This window comes from Chionomys nivalis, chromosome 15, assembly GCF_950005125.1.
Source record: "Chionomys nivalis chromosome 15, mChiNiv1.1, whole genome shotgun sequence".
NCBI lineage: Eukaryota > Metazoa > Chordata > Mammalia > Rodentia > Cricetidae > Chionomys > Chionomys nivalis.
Window position 1 is genome coordinate 47,946,751 of NC_080100.1, and position 17,705 is coordinate 47,964,455.

The window sequence follows — 17,705 nt, forward strand, 5'->3', positions numbered from 1 at the left end:
GAGTTGTATAGCTACAATAACTTGAACAAGAGAAATGTATGTTCAGTATACTCTAACAAAATTAATCTAAAATTTATATCAATATACAAAACTTGTATACAATATACAAAGTCTGAGCCAATGTAAAACATTTAAAACTAATAGCTGCTTTATAAAAGTAAATTCAATAATCTACCTTTTTATCTTATCATATCTATATCCCTCTTTTTTCTTTTCAAAACAAGAACCTTGAATCTAATTTCTTTTGTTTAGCTTTTTCCTGACCATTACCAATAACAACTTGTAACCAATCCCCCTAAAAGATGTCAAATATCCATAGCTCATGAATGACCAAAAGCTCTACTTCTTGGGAATGTGGGTGTTGTGTTCTTACATTTACTTCTGCTGTCTAGTGGTGACAGTATCTTTAGGGGATCCTGAGAAGAAAAATGTGGGTTAATTGTCAAGTCCTAGAAAAGGCAGCTGTATCATTGTTTTGTCCAGTCTCTGCATGATGAAAAAGTGCAGGGCTTGTCTCAAGTCCTTTTAGCTTGGATCATCTCAGCTAGCTGCCTCAAAATTATCCTGAGCAGTTTCAAGAACTAGAAATTTGCATTACAGACTTTAGGTGGTGTTTTTCGGCTTAATGGAGTTATAGTCCTGGAGGAATTATCATTGTGGGGCCCCATCCCCCTTATAGAGACTTCAAAGGTCACTGTTAGACATGCTCATGGTTCACTGCAGAAAACTGAAAGAGTCAAATCCAAAATTATGTACAGGAAGGTAGATGAAACATTTTTAGAATTGTTTAGTACTCTATATGACCATTAATATCATGACAAAAAGTTTAATATATGTGTGTAAGCACATATATATGAATCTTATACGTTAAGAAAAGCTGTTATAGAGTCAATACAAAACCAAAGGATTATGAGATTAGTGACAATAAAATAGTCCCTAAATATTTGTCTTTCTTCTGACCCATATCAGGTGGCTCTTCTGACATGAGACAAAGATTTTGGATTTCACCTTAATAAGCATGCTTGGATTTACAGAAGGAGAGAGTCACATTCCAACTCCAAATCCAGCTTTAATATTTAATTGTACTGGAACTACAGAAAAACCATTGCATTATATGTCTGTAGAGAATAGTACAAACAAATATTTGGGAAGATTTATGAAGTTTTATTCTGTTGGAAATTATGTAACAATAGGCCAATTTACTCTTTTTCTTGAGACTTTTTTTCTGGATGATTTGTCCTTGTTCTTCAGATGTCTCATTTGTCCAGTGCTCTTCAGAATCCTTAGTTGAAAACCTTTATTCTCCTGAAAAGACAAAAACAAATCCTTCCCTAACACTAATTTTCGGGAGATTCTCTTTTGGCAAGTTATATCTGATCAAATGAAAAGCATTTGTTAGTTTTATAAGTTAGTTTAGATTAAACAGTCAAGCTGTTAGATGAACTATCATCTCTTCTAATTAAGCGATATCTCTTGTTCAAATTGAATCTTTATCAATTTTGATGGTATCCATAGCTTCTTTCTCCTGTGGAAAAAAACAAAACCCCTTCCCCAATGTAACACATGTCCTTTATTTCCATTCTGAGGTCAGTACATCTTTAAAGTATGTTAGTTGATTTAATTCCATTGTTTTATCTACTATCCAATGTCTCTCCATAGCTGTTGTTCCTTTTTCATTAGCATTTAGAAAATTCAAAGTTAATAAAGCATTATGCAATCTCTTTCTGGGCGTATTTGTCATTTCTTTCCATTAATTTAACATATTCTTTAAAGTTAGATTTGACCTTTCTATAATTGCCTGGCTTGTAGAATTGTGTAGTATACCTTTAATATTTATGCTATAGTAAGAAAAATTGTTTTATTTTCTTAGATACATATGCTGGGGCACTGTCTGTCTTTATTTGTACAGGTATACCCATGATGGCCACAACTTCTAATAAATGTGTGATTACTGAATCAGCCCTTTCTGTTTTTTTTTATTTATTAAAGATTTCTGCCTCCTTCCCGCCAGTGCCTCTCATTTCCCTCCCCCTCCCACAATCAAGTCCCCCTCCCTCATCAGCCCGAAGAGCAGTCAGGGTTCCTGCCCTGTGGGAAGTCCAAGGACCTCCCACCTCCTTCCAGGTCTAATAAGGTGAGCATCCAAACTGCCTAGGCTTATCTTAGGGTTTTTTATTACTACATCAACACTTGTGTCTACTAGACCTTCAGTGACAGTATCATTTATTCGTATTTTTAATTTTGGTCTTTGTTCATTTATAGAAGTTTGCCAAAATACCTGCTTTATGGTTTCTCCTAAATTTTTTGTTCTCTCTTCTATAGTTGTTCTATTATTCAGAGCAGTATGATTTCTTACAATAGACATTAGGTTGTTTAATTGCTATGGGAAGGAGTTTCTTCTATGATAGCAGGAAATGACTGAACTGGATTTGGCATAGGAGTGTACGAGAGGCCTCTTACCAAGTTTACCAACAGCAAAGAATTATCTTGAATATTTCTCACTGACCTGAATTTATTAGTTCAGTCCCTATCTTTCTCACACCTTCTGCATAATGCAGAAGGGAGGGGCATTCTGAATGAATTATTCTTAGAAGAAAACATTGTTTCTAGGAATACCCTGTCTACAAGTTCTTTTAAGGTGACCTTGTTTGCCACAATTACAACATCTAACATATTAATTTTTCTTCAAACCTCTGGAAATCACTTCTCCTATCCATGCATCATCATGGTCATGAGATTCACTATTAATTGTATCTCAAATCCATTCCTCCAAAGATGTTGACCTTGTCTTTAATGAACTAATTATCCTTTTGCATAGAGAATTGTCATTTTCAAAAGTCAGAGATTCAATTACTATTTGCCCAGCTTTTGAATTTGGTGTTATTCTGTTTATTACTTATGCCCATTTTTGTAAGAAATCTCTAAAGGCTTCCTTTGGGCCCTGTATAACTTTAGTAAATGACTCAATTTTCTTTCTTATTTCTCCAATTCTGTTCCAAGCATTCAAAGCTGCTGCATGGCATAAATCTAGGGTGTGGTCATGATATACAGCTTGCCTTTCTATAGTAGCATAGTCTCCTTCTCCAAGAATTTGAACTTGGGAGATCTCCCTACCTCTAGCTTTACTCCATTGTTTAATAATCTTAGCCTCTTCTCTGAACCAAGTATTCCATTGTAATTGTTGACCTGGCTCTAAAACACTTTTAACCAATTTTATCTAGTCTTTAGGGATAATTGTATTACAAACAGACCACAAGTTTAACATTGCTTCCTTGGATTCCTTAAACCTAACATTGGCACAGGAGTCCAGTCAGCTGTAACAGAACCTCTGCCATTTGGCAATTCCTATATGGTTACTGGGTATATTAAAGTTGGTTGTTTGAAAACCTTAGGCTGTTCCTGTCTATTCTTATAATGCAACACTGAAATTGGTTCTCAATTAAATTCCTCTGTCTAGATTTAAATAACTCTGTGATCTGTTTTACTAGATTTTCTAAGGCCTGTATCTTAGCGCTCAGATAACCAACCTTTTTAGTGATAAGACAAAAATGATAGAGCTGATAATGTTTACAATTGACATTGTATAAATCCCATCTAGATTAGATATTCTCTCATTTAATCATTCCATTTTTGAACTGACTAGCATTTTATTATACAGAGACCCAAATCCCTCCATTGTACTGGTTTTTCCCATTTTTTAATGTGGGAGAAAACTCTCTCTTTTAACTAATTCCTCCCCTTAAGAATTCCCAATTGTTGGCCGGGCGGTGGTGGCGCACGCCTTTAATCCCAGCACTTGGGAGGCAGAGGCAGGCGGATCTCTGTGAGTTCGAGACCAGCCTGGTCTACAAGAGCTAGTTCCAGGATAGGCTCCAAAACCACAGAGAAACCCTGTCTCGAAAAACCAAAAAAAAAAAAAAAAAAGAATTCCCAATTGTCTTACCAAATCTACCGACAATGTTGGTGAAGATGTGAGACTATTGCTGCTCTGTAGAACAGTAAAGCCTGACTGGATTTCAAGGCAGCTACCTAGCTTGGCAGCAGCCAGAGAAGGGGGTTCAGGGAGAGCCCGCAATTCACAGTGGAGTTGGGGGAGGAAAAAGAGCCAACTGTCTGAAAAAACGCAAAGGGGATTGTTCAGAAAAAGTACACGTGGCAGAAGGCTGCCCGAAGGCAGAAGCAGCCAGTCCAGGGTGAGTAAGTCCTGTGGTGTTTGGAGCCCAGGTGTTTCTGGAGTTTAGGTGGCAGCTGGAGACTATTCCAGAGAGGCTACAACAGGAAAATCCCAAACTCTCTCAGAGGCTTTTGGGGACAATAAAAAGAAAGTCTAGCCAGGTGGGACCAGCAGGAGCCTCATGTGCAGCTCCAGCCTGTGCTGCTCCAGCCTGTGCTGGAGGCTAAAAAGCCACAGACAAACGACATTTCCATAAATTTGTACCCAAAACATTGGGTGCCAAATGTAGCACAAATATTAAAAACCCAGAGACATATTGGGGTTCAACCCGAAGAACAGAGAAGCAAAGCTGCCAAGCCTCTAGAGAGCTCTTAGCTCTATGTATGAAATCTTCAGACTAAAAAAGAGTGAGTTCCTGTCTCGTCTCGCTTTATATTCTCCTCTAGTGCTGGGATTAAAGGTGTGCACCACCACCACCTGCCCTCTATGGCTAAGTAGTGTGGCTGCTGGGATTAAAAGTGTGTGCAACCATTGTCTGGTCTATATAGCTGACTAGTGTGGCTGTTTTGCACTGACCTGCAGGCAAGATTAATTTACTAAAACACAAATAATATACTAGTATATGCCTGATTTACATAGCAAGCTCAAGAACAACCATGACCACAGAGAGAGACCTGCCTTAAAAAGAAAAAGAAAGAAAAGCAAGGGGATGATGTCAGCCCAAAACGCCTGGTTATTCTTAGTTCTCTCCATCTGTCTGTCTTAGAATTGCTGTCAGTTCCTTCATAATTTGGAGTTTGGGAGTCATTTGTCAGAGCGACTGTGTCTCCTGTTCTTTAAAGTCTTCTGTGTATGTTAGTAAGAAGTTAGGGAAACTGCACACTTCCTGCTATTGTGACCCAGGCTCCTGCAAGTCCATATCTAGCAGGTTTCCCCTCCTTTCTTCCTGAAAGAAAACATCTCTCTGGTTTCTGGATCTTTTGAAGCAAAAGCAAGATTGAGAGCAACACATTCTTCCAGCGCCTCTGAAGGCCATCAGGATACCTGAAGAAACCAAACCCAACCAGTCTACACTGTGGGGCACGTTGGTACCTGAAACACTTCTGCATTATTGGTGTCTATGTCCTCCCTAGAACCTGGGGAAGTGGGAAGACCCCACTTTATGGAAGGAAATAGATGCTAGGTTGAAACAACTTCCCCAGTATCACACATAGAGCTGGGATGCGACCCCAGTTTTGCCAGGCTCCAAAGCTCAGTGTCAGAATGGGAAAAACTAGAATTATTTGGAAGCATTGCAATTGTCGAGTTTCTTCCATTCTTAGTTCTATTTACAGCCCCACAACTCTAGTGCTATTAAATAGCTCTCAACAAGCAGGGTTTTTTTTTTTATGATGAGAATGAACAATGTCCTTGTTTCCACTGTTGGGCCACACCTCCACTGTACCACACTAAAGTCTGAAAGTAATTACTGGGGTGTCTGGTGTCCATACAAGAGCAGGACTCAGCCTGTCACTCCATTCTGCTACAACTTGAATACCCTCATCTCCTGTCCCCCTGAAGCGAGCCACATGGAGCAGGAGCATAAACAAGTGCAGGTGGACTCCTATCTTGTGCCTCTCACAAAGTCTCTGGGAATTGCCGCGGCCACTTGCGGAGGTGTCTGAGTCCATTCAAGCTGCCGTGACAAAATGCCCACACCTGGGCAGTTTATAAACAGCAAGCGCTCACTTCTCATAGCTCTCCAGACTAGGAAGGGCAAGCACAAGGCACCAGCAGATTCAGTGTCAGGAGGGCCACTCCCTGACTCAGAGATGTCACTCACCTCTGTCCTCACATGATGGGCAAATGGACTCCCTTGGTCCTTTTCTACAAGGGTAACAATCCCATTCATCAGAACTCCATCCTCAGGACTTAACCACATGCCTGGAGTCACCATGTGCATTGCACCTCAGAGACTAAACCGTCACTATATGAATTGTATGGTCCTGTGGGGACACAGATCCTCAAACCGTAGAGGAGACCGTGAGTGCTAAAGTCAAGGTGAAGGACCGGAAAGCTGGGGTGTGTGCCTGCCAGCTGTTTTAACAAGGAAATCAGAAGCTAGGTGTACAACTTTAACACACACCAAGCTTAGGTTCCTAAATGGCAAATAAAACCAACCAATCAAAGGAGATGTCTTATAAAACAAGAGGTCACAGAGCCTGCTCTAAATACAGATAAAGACTCCCAGACTTGCAGCCTCAGGAGAAGGTACAGAGGCTGCAAACTGAAGCCCTGTCTGAGCCGCTATACCTACTAGCTAACTATGTACCGACAGCCACCAAAACCAACGCCAGCACATTCCCGGGCGAGACAGATCATCAAAGGTCGGTTTCTCATGCGCAGGCCTCATTCAGCACAAGGTAAAGCTTGGGTCCATTCCTGCAGCGATCTTGAGCAAGTCACGAAATCTTGCCAGTTCTCACCTTCTTGTACAGAGCCTTCAAAACGTGTCCCTCACCCCAACATGAGAATGAGATGAGGACTTCTTGGATATGTAAATCCCTGGGCTCCACCCCAAGCCTACTGAGTCAAAAATCTCAAGATCTGTTTTGGCAAGTCCTCCTGGGAGTTTTGGTGTGTGGTAATGGGAAAGCCACCACTCTCGTGCCTCCTAGAACTGAGGAAATTAAATAAAACGATGCATGGTGCGGCTCTGTATGTGTCCTGCCACTTAACCACCTAAGCCTATCCATGATGGACCGTGGGGGAATGAGAGCAAGGAATGGGAACATTCCATTGATTTTCATGATACAGGTGATTTCTCTCTCTTTCTCTCTCTCTCTCTCTCTCTCTCTCTCTCTCTCTCTCTCTCTCTCTCTCGTGTGCGATGTGTGTGAATATGCATATATATGTATGTGTGTGTATATATATGGAGGCCAGAGGTCAACACCAGATGTTCACAGGATACTACCCATCTTTTAAAAAAACAAACAGACAGACAAACAAACAAAAACCATGGGGTCTGTTTGTCTAGGATGGTGAGCAGGCACAACCACACTGACTTTCTTACCTGGAGCTGGGGAGCTTGCTCCTCATCTTCCAGCCACAACAGGGCAGTTTCTAAAACAGAGGGGGCAGAGCCATAAACTTCCACAGCAGGGAAAGGACTCAGGGTTTCTTCCTACGGCAGCAGCAAGAACTTTATAGCTGGGCTGCAGGGACTTTTAAGTGAGAACCTGCGGCCAGGGCAACCTCATCAGATAGGCTGGCTCCCAGCCTCAGGGCTTCGCAGTTGAGTGGGGAGGGAGCTAGTCAGCTTCCCCTGCTCGCCTTAACAGCAGCCTTGACACTCACAGTTCCAGCTCCATTGCCCTACGGAGCCCCTGGCAGGGCCTAATTAAGGAGTTACCAGCTTTTCATCTCTGCTGCTTTTGTGGATTTTAATACCCCCATGGCAGATTCTTAGCAACTCGGCTGCTGCCAAGCTGGTCGGAGCAATCCCCCAGGTAGTCGTGATTGTTTTGGTTAATCAGAATTGCATGGGCTTTGAATAGTCTACCTTGGTCCCATTTCCCCCACTAAGTCCTGTTATATATGTTTTTTTATACAGAGTTTTGCAGACTGTGAAAGTTCCTGGAAAGTGTTATTCTCTGCTACAGCAGGAATGGCCGTGTGTGTGAAGCACCTGGCACATGGTAATTATTGTTATTAGTCCGCGTCTTTCGTGGAGTTCCACAGTGTCCTTGATGTTCCCACAAAGGAGCCAAGAAACCAGCAGCAACGACCCCCGTGGAAGAACAAAGGAACACGACTTCACACAGGAAGACCTACTAATGAAAAAGCAAAGCTTGCCCTCTTCGCGGCCAATACTTTTAATGGTATTCATTTGGATCCGTGTCTCCTGTTTCCTTTCCAGCCTAAACAGTTTTTTTCTAAGACGTGGGGATAGAGTTGACCCACTTCTTTGTTCTGAAATCATTAGTTACATTCCATTTCTTTCTTTCTAATTTTAAAGAGAGCACACAGCTGCCAATGGCAAGAAGAGGCCAGGTGAGAAGTTGTTGTGCTCTCTCGTGTCACGGGAGACGGTCCTCCAACTTGAAATCTCTGGTCTCTCACATTGGAAGCTCCTGGCGTGGTGGGAATGGAGATGAGGCTCAAGGTTTTAAGCAACAGGATGGGCCCTGAAAGCTGACCAGGTGTCCTGGTTCCTGACTTCGTTTCTGTCTCTAAGTATTTCCTCCATCTTGGGGTCACGGGCTTGTGACCAGTCTGCAGTTCAGACTCTGCTCTCCATTTTGGTTGTCCATGTTGAATCATTAAAAGAGATTTCCCATTATAAAAGCGAGAAGACCTGGCTTCATTTTAAAATCCAGAACATCTGGCAACCCCAAGCCAGCGCTCCCGCATGGCAACAAGCAGCTGGCGGGAGAAACCTCCCTTCCCTAGCCAAACTGTGCTTACTCCACTGTGCCCCATTCTCTACCAACCCTGGTGATTTCACAGATGTTCACTCAACTCTTTGGATTCATTTCCTAAGACTGAGATAGCAAAATACAACAGGTTGGGTGGCTTGGACAACAGAAATCCATCTGTTCATGGCTCTGGAGGCTGAGAGTTCAAGATTGAGGAGACACTGGCAGGGTGGGTTCCTTCAGAGGGTCTCTCTCCTTTGCTTGTAGGTGGTCACCCTCTCAATGTATCTTCCCGTGGTCCTCACACCATGGACATGTGCGGTCACACTGCCTCTTCTCGACAGACTATATTACGTTGAATTAGGCTCCATTCTGAGAACCTCTGTTGACATAATGACCTCCTTAAAGACCTTGTCTCCACCTCTATCACACTCGGACGCGCTATGGGTTAGCACCTGGGATGCCCATGATGCTTGCCCTCACTCACCAACCTGCTGAGACTGAGAGGCATCTAGGAAATGGGTAAAGCACACTCTGGTTGTGTCTGCGGGGTGTTTCCGCAGACAGTCGACCGAAGAAGAAAGTTCCATCCGAGAGGCTGGAGACCCAGACTGAATAAGATGAGAAGAATGCCTGCTACCATGGCCTAATCTTCTCTTGCGAGGTTAGCAACTGTGCTCGGCCACATGCTTCTCCCATGAAGCTCTGAGTCACCAAAGACCATGATCCACAGCAAAGCTTTCTTCTTTGAAGTTGCTCTCCCAGGCATTGGTTATAGCAGCAAATCCCTTGACTCACACAGCCCTACCAAACAGCCCTCCTTCCTTCCCACTGCTCTTAACTTTAGCAACACTTGGCTCAATCACCAGGACGGGGTGCCCCTTGGTTGGTAATGTGATTTTTTTTTCCACAGCGTCATGTCTTCTTTCATTTGGCACCTATAAGAAGTGCCTTAAGAATGAAATCCATAAAGTACATTTGATATGTTTATCTAATTATTTTTTATCAATAAAAATTCAGGAGTCAACTGTCGGGGTAAGAATCTAAGTGATCAGAGAAGCTGTGGAGAAGCGACCAGTGACCTCTTATGTCTTTTATTCCTCCATCCAAAAGGACCAAGACCCTTTCTCAGGCCCACTCTACTACTTCCTGTGTCTATCTCTCCTCAGTCCTCCAAAACCTCTATGGTTAAGTTTGGTCAGCTAGTAGCTAGTTCTGCCCTCTGATTCAAAATAAACTTTATTGTCAGTCTTGGGAGCGTCAGAATGCAATCAAAATATCACAGAACACTCATTATAAAAGGACAAGAACATTTAAAGATGGAAACAGACTCAGAGATTGGAGACTATTCCTGTGGTGGTTTTAAAGCCATTTTAAGACAAAGAGCTCTCTAGAAAAAGTCAACAAAGGAGTTAGGGAGATGAGTCGGTTTGTAAGGAACTTGCTGTACTAATAAGATTACCTGAGTTCAATACACAGAACCCACATTAAAAAAATTATTCTAATCCTGGGGAGGCAGAGGCAGGAGGATTCCTGTGACTCATCAGACAGTCTAGCTAAGTAAACAGTCTCCATGCCCACTGAGGCAGCTTTATAAGAAAGTCGGGAGGGAACTTGTGGGGCAGGAGGTATTTGATAGGAGGTGGAGAATAAGAGAGGGGGTTTAGGAGTCAAAGCTGCTTAAATTCATTATATATGTTGTAAGAATGAATGTGAGACTGTCAGGGAACAGAACAATGGGGAAAAGTAAGGTGAAAGTGATTAGGAAAGACAACCCAGTCAGTCTCTACCCTTGACGTGTGCAGACATCAACACACACACACACACACGCGTGCACACACACACACCAGGAATCCATGTATAACATAGCTGAGCATCACTCCTATTTTCCAATACACTTTCTAGAGGGCTTCCAGAAGGTTCTGGGCCTCCCTCTCAAAACCATGAAAACTGCTATCTAATCCAAATTCCTCAACTTCTATGTGAGAAAAACCTAAAGTTCATCCACAGACCCCAAACCACAGAGAACCAAGAGCAGAATCTGTTCTGCCACCTCCTGCCTCCCTTTGCTCTTTGTCTGGAAGATTCCAATCAGGCATGTTGTCCATGGATCTAGACAAGGCCATCTGCAGAACAGAGACAAGACAGAAGTTTTGGCATTTATGGCTGGTGGCCAGAGTAGCCTGGAGCAAGGAGCTAGGAGCCCAGGTTTGTCTGATAAGATGCCTTACTGGGTGGGTTATAAAAAGAACTAAGCCTTTGCATGGCTTGCCTGCTCCTCTTGATACACAGAACAAAACCGAGTCTGGCTCCATAGCTCCGATGGTCCCTGGAATGTTACAAGATTAGGATCCTAGAACATTACAGTGACAGTAATTCTGCTCCGTCTTACTATTGCTGAACTAGAGCAAGTGACTAAAGGAGAATGTTGTACTGTCTTCAGAGTCTTATGCACCAGCCGTAGGTCACACCCCCATCCTCCCCAACCCAGAATTCTGTCCAGAGAGGAGCCTCCTCAGACTCTGCCTGCTGGCCACCAAGGACACCTCAACACCTGTACTCCATCCAGCTCGCTAATACTGAGAGACAGAGAGAGAGAGAAGACACATACAGACAGAGATAGATAGACACACACACACACAGAAAGAGAGACAGAAAAACAGAGAAAGACTGAGTGAGAGAGAAAGAATGTGTGTGTGTGAGAGAGAGACAGACAGACAGCAGAGACAGAGAGAGACAGAGAAAGAAAGAAAGAAAGAAAGAAAGAAAGAAAGAAAGAAAGAAAGAAAGAAAGAGTGAGAGAGAGAGTGTGTGTGTGTGTGTGAGAGAGAGAGAGAGAGAGAGAGAGAGAGAGAGAGAGAGAGAGAGAGAGAGAGAGAGGAGAGAAATAAGACCATTCCCAGAAGGGGTAACAGTAATATGAACCAAGTAATTTTGTACCACAGAGAAAGTGGAAGCAGAACAGCTATACTTTTTGGGAATTGTAATTATAGAACTGCAAAGCACAAATGGTAGGAATTTGTTCTCCAACCGACATTCCAGTGACAAGCAGCTTATTACTTCATGAGGTCGCCTCCTAATTCTCATGAGTAATTAGTGCTGCATTTGGAACCAAACGCCTGACCCAAACATCCAAACTCTGCTCATCACCAACACCCGTGGTCTTGTCTTCTTCCAGGATGTCCAGCTGGACCACATTTGCCAGCCTTCCTTATAATTACCTGAAGTACTTCGAACCCATGGGATGTGTTCGAGGTTCCATTTCTCTTCCAGACCTGATCCATAACAATTCCCCACGTGATAGCCTCATGTTCTCTTTACCTGCCAGTTAAATGGAGAAGACTCTGGGGACAGGGAGGGAATAAGCTCAAAAGAAGGGCGCCTTGGCCCCTGAATGACTCCACGGAACAGAGACAAACCTCGTCCACCACCGTGAGCACTCACTCCCCAGTTCCCCACCCTCCCCACCCATCCTCACTGCCTTGTAATGTGGCAAGAAATAAATGAATGTATATTCTGTCCAGTCACTGAGATCTGAGACTTAACTATTTCCATGACAGGCATTATTTATTTTACTAGAGCATCTCTTGAAGTAATAGCCTACCACCGCTCCTTGACTCACTTCTTAGACTTTTAAATGCTTAAACAACTCTCATGTAAAGAAAGCAGATCTAATGGCCAATTCCAACTCACTCTTTAATATCTCCCTTACCCTCCCTCTGTCAAACACAGTCCTAAGCACACTGTGTAGGGGGCACACGTCATGGAGAGTGACTTCCAGCCAAAGTTTCTGAAAACCTAAGTAGATTTCCAACATAATTAGAATATTTGGGTCAAAAGCCCTCAATGACAGAAGTGAACTAAGGGGACTGGAGTTTCTCCAACCCCCAGACTGCAAAGATAGTTCAGAGTCCCAACTGAAATTCAGTCTCCACAATAGAGTTAAACCTAAGAGACCTGCTATACCTGATGAGGTAGCGTCTCTCTGTAAGTCTTCAGGGACACCCCTTAGGTCTCACCCTCGGGACAATGTTCAATACTTATCTCTGAGGGCCACCAATTCAATGGGAGACCCCACTTAAGAAAACAGAGAGGGACAAAGAGTGGCAAGGCTGTGAAGGATTCAGAACAGTGAAGAGAAAGAGAAAGGTGTCAGGGAGCCTACAGAACCCTAGGACCTGACGCACGGGAGCCAGCCCTGCCCAGCAGACAGAGCCTGAGAGACAGCAAGTTTCAGAGAAGGGAATCAATGCAGCAAGGTGTGGCCCTGCCTTTGATCCTGGAAGGCTCTGAGACATGGTAGCACCTTTCTTGAAGGAATGAGGTTCGCCGGAAAGAGACCCTTCAAGCTCTTGAAGTTAGTTAGTTCTTGTGGGTTCTGTGGGTCAGTGGGTGCCTCCATGAACATCTTTGAGTACAACTCAAGGACTTCCTAAAGATCCCATGCCTTTTCAATGTACCTGTCAGGCCACATAGTAGGCAATTCAACTGATCTAGCCAGAGACAGTCTCTGTCTATTACAAAGCCCTCCCGTGCATAGTTTCCTAGGCCCCAGTTTCTCCCTGGATTGGCAGAGCTTCTCCAGGACTCCAACTTTCTCCGATGCAAACTCTATTTGGATCACCTCAAAGTCCTCCCAAGTGTTCTTGAAAGGCTGTGGTTGTGAAAACACGACATGATATTTTGCCAAAGCAATTACTTTCTTAATGAAATCGGGGTCTGGAACTTTCCCCCAACAACAATGCTGCACTGAGGGTCACGTGAGGACTCTCACTCCAGGGACTGCTGAGGAAGGATTTTTGATCACTGACACCAGGGCTGGTAAATACATAGTTGCAAGGAAACACCGAGCGGGCAGATGAAAATTCATGAGTTCAAATTTTTACAATAGTACTCCGGAAAAGCAGGTATTTAATAACTATAAAGTGTCAAATGTGGGAATTAAAGGGATCTTTAAAAAAGTGTGCCCAGCATGCATAAAATATATAATTACAAGTATTACTTGAGAAAGATTCACGGTTAGTTTTTAGCCTGGGGCTTTGCATTTTAAAAGGATGTGGGAAACCGGGAGGGAATGCAGAGAACCCATTATTGAAGGCTCTAGGAGGACGGTTAGATGAGTTGAGATGGTTTAGTCTAGGGATGAGGAAGCTAAGGGAGGGCTACAGAAGCATCTTCAAGTACCATAAACGAGAGCTGGACCACTGAACTTGGCCTCCAGTCCTTCCCAGTCTAGAGCCATTGGATCAAATACTGGCCAAGAACCACTGTTCTGAGGGATGGGGCCGAGAGTCATCCCTCACAACCTCCCTTCTTCTGGGTCCCCAGAGTGGTTGGTTACTCACTGGGTTAGTCAGCTTTCTGTCACTATAACAAAATACTGGAGATTATTAACTTATAAAGAGAGGAGGGCATGGGAAGACAGAGGAAGTTCTGATTTGGATCCCAGTACCCACTGTGAAAAACTGGTTGTGTTCATACCAGTAATCCCAACACTAGGGGGTGGAGACAAGGGGACCCCTGAGCTGCGCTGGCCTGCCAGTCTAGCCCGATCGGCAAGGTCTAGGTTCAGTGAGAGACCCTGTCTCAAAAAATATAAGCTGGAAAGCAATTGAGAAAGATACTCAACATTGACCTCTAGCTTCCATATACACAGGTACCCATGCGAGTGCATGGACACTTCCCCCACCCCCAACATACACAGAGAAAGAGAGAGAGAGAGAGAGAGAGAGAGAGAGAGAACATATAAGAAAAGGAAAAGAAGGAGGTGAAAATTTGCTTTTCCATCACCATTTTGAGGGTCTGAGGCCATGCTAAGTTGGCCCCATTGATTGTCTTGGACTGTGACAACTCAGTGGTATAGCAGGGACACATAGCAAATGAAAGCCACTCATCCTATTGCCAAGAAACAAACAGGAAGAAAGAAAGAAAGAAAGAAAGAAAGAAAGAAAGAAAGAAAGAAAGAAAGAAAGAAAGAAAGAAAGAAAGAAAGAGAGAGAGAGAGAATTTGAATCCCACAGTCCCTTCAAGGGTGTGCTCCTGAAGACCTGACGATCTTTTACTCAATGCCATCTCTGGAAATGTTTCCCTGCTTCTCTCCCTTCTCAAGTGCCAGCCTTGGGATCAAGCTTCCAACACATGAACCTTTGGGAAGAGACAAGATCTGAGTGGCATGCCCACTCCCTGTCCCTCCTTGTCCGTCAGTGCATGAGCCACATTGTCCGTCCCACCAACCCCCTGCCCATCCTGCATATGGACTGCTATCAGCTCCATGCTTCACCAAGCTGCGTTTTGGTCCGGTTGTCTCCACCCACCCTGTCTACTCAAGGGCTTCTGGCTTGCAGCTTTTCAACTGCTATCTAAGGGGCCTCCCGGCAACCCTTAGTGTCCCCATCCTCGCTCATCAGCCTACTTTCCCTGTGCCCTGGAGCACACGTCTCAACCACAAATTGCCAGCATAGCCACACGAGGTGGACTTCCTGTAGGTTTGAGGTTTCCCATGGTAGACTGTTTGGAACTCCACCTTCATTCCTTGGAGCCTCCATTCCCCTTGCACTATTCTCTGGCTTCCCTACAATCTGGCCCATGCCAACCTTCGCCCCAGCAGACACTCACAGGCCCTTGGCTTCCTTGGGCTTCCGCACCTTTCCTCTTGCCAGAGCCTCTGCCTGAAATGCCCGTCTTATCTTCTCCTGGTAGGAGAATCTGGAGCATCTGGTACAACTCAGATTAAGGATGACTTTTACACTGTGTTGAGTTTAGGGAGGACTCACTACTTCAAATAGTATTTATCACAGTATGATTTTTATTTATCTGTCTTTTCTACTACACTAGTAATTACTTAAAGTAGAAGCCATGTCTTATTTGTCTGGGTGCTCCCTTAGGACTCGGCATGTGTTTAGTACATGTTTGTTGTATGAAAAACAAAGCCCCCATTTCAAGGATCCGTTTTTCAAGTTTGCTTGATGTATCCAGCCTGCAGGGCTGCTGGAGCATGGTCAGGATGCTGGGAACGGTTAGAAGAGGGTGAGTGACCCTAGTAGCTCCTGCTGGGTGTCCTCTTACATGCCAGTATCTCCATGGAGCTGACAGCTTCCGTCTTGTCTGTCCCTGAGTGTCATACCTGGAACAAAATGCCTTCATTATCCAGTCTGGCCGCATTGCACGCACATGGCTCAGAAAGCAGATACTGCCTGGTTCTTTTCTGGTTCCTATGGATACAATGCCTCTTTTGACCCACCGGGATCCATCTGCGTGGGCAGCTGCCATATCGGAACAGAAATGACAGCAGTGAATACTGAGCAGGAAGAAGTCTGAGGGGTGAGGCAAGAAAGAATGGACAGAGAGTGATGGGTATTCACCTTACAGAAGAAGGGATGTGTGTGAAAGCTCCTTGGGAAATCAAACAGTTCTGGAAAAAATTTGCTAAGTATAAGATTGGGGGTGGGGGGATCACCATTGAAGATTGCCTTCCCTTCTGCAACCAGAGCAGAACTCTTGGCTCTGTTTTGATGAGTTTTTTCTAGACATACCCTTCTCAGTCAACCCCAGGCAGCCACACACTCCGACGTGTGCTTAACGAAGAAGCGAGAGAGGCAGGCGATTTGTAAGAATGCAGTATGGTATCTTTCCTCCCCTCTGCTCTTTTCACTAGCAAACACGTATATTTAGGGGAATGGCAATTAAAAACAGTATCGTCTATGGCTGAGCCTTCACGTTTACCAGGAGTTCTTAGAGCTGTCCTGAATTCCTAATGAAGAATCTGAGACACTGACTGGTACGAGTAGACAGTCCACTATGCCAGAGCCACTTGGGTGAAGCAAGGAGTCAAGACTCAAACCTGGTACTCTAGCTCCCTATACCCTGTCCTTATTCCCATGCCCACCACCTTACTCTCTGCCTGACTGCCAGCTAAGCCTCAGCTGCTTCTCAGTTGGAATGCAAGAAGTCAAGAAAGAGGAAATGGGTGGTTTAGTCCTAGGGTTCTTTTAAACCTGTATCTGAGTAAAGCAAATAAATTCATGCCAATAATCAAACTGCCAGTTTATAGTTTCTTATTTAGTGCCATCTCTAAATTTATAAATTTGACTCTTGCCAACACATTGAAGATTTTTGAAGAGGTTTTCTATACTGGACTCATCTCCAAAACTGAGGTCACAAATGGGTGCCATGGAGGTTTTTTGTTTGTTTGTTTTGTTTTGTTTTCTGGCCATAATTGCCCTCCCACCTCCGAAAAACCACATGATGCTCTAGACACAACTGGAGGCCTACATTTGTCAGTTTCTAAAATATCTCTGTAGCAGGTTGATATAGTAATGACAATGTGTTGTATTTCTAAAACAATATGGTTTTTGAGCTTTATTGTTTTTTAACATTACCCCTTCTTCCCTCCCAGCACAAGGTCACCTCCCTGGCCACGAGGTTGATGTAATTGATATGTCTTTTTCCGTCTTCTGTGGTGTTGGGGACAGAACCCCAGGGTCTTGCCCGTGTCCCATCTACACTGAGCTACATTAAGACCTGAAGCCTGGAGAGGTTAACAAATGTACACTTTACACAAGTCGTTGATGAACCAGGAACGACAAGATCCTGAGTCCCTAATCTCAAAACCAGCATTCTTCTTGCTGGCTAGAATGTTCCTTTTCTTCTGCCTTCCCTTACACCCACCTTAAAAGCACCTGACAGGACAGCAAATATCTGGCCCCATTTTTGAAGAACAGCAGCCAAGGCACATGTTAGGCTGCTGGTGAGAAAGTAGGGTCCTCTCCTACTTGGAAAGTGAAAAGTGGGGTATTTCCTCTTCCAGGTCCCACAGTTCTCTGTGCCAGAGAGAGAGGGAGAGAGAGAGAACACTACCCCAACATAACTACACATTCACTTATCCATGTCTCCCATATATTAATTCTTAATCCTAAATCCATGGGTAATTCATGAACCCTTCACAACTACATTCATTGTTCTCAAGGAGACAGTCCTAGTCTTTACAGATCCTCAGAGGAGCACAAAGGAAACCTGAAAGTATTGTGCTGCATAAGGCTCCTAAGCCCCAGTTCTCCCGCTGGCCACTGCCTTTAGTGTAACAAGTGGAATGGAGAGACGGGTTCGCGCGTGCTTTCCAGCGCACTTGAGCAAAA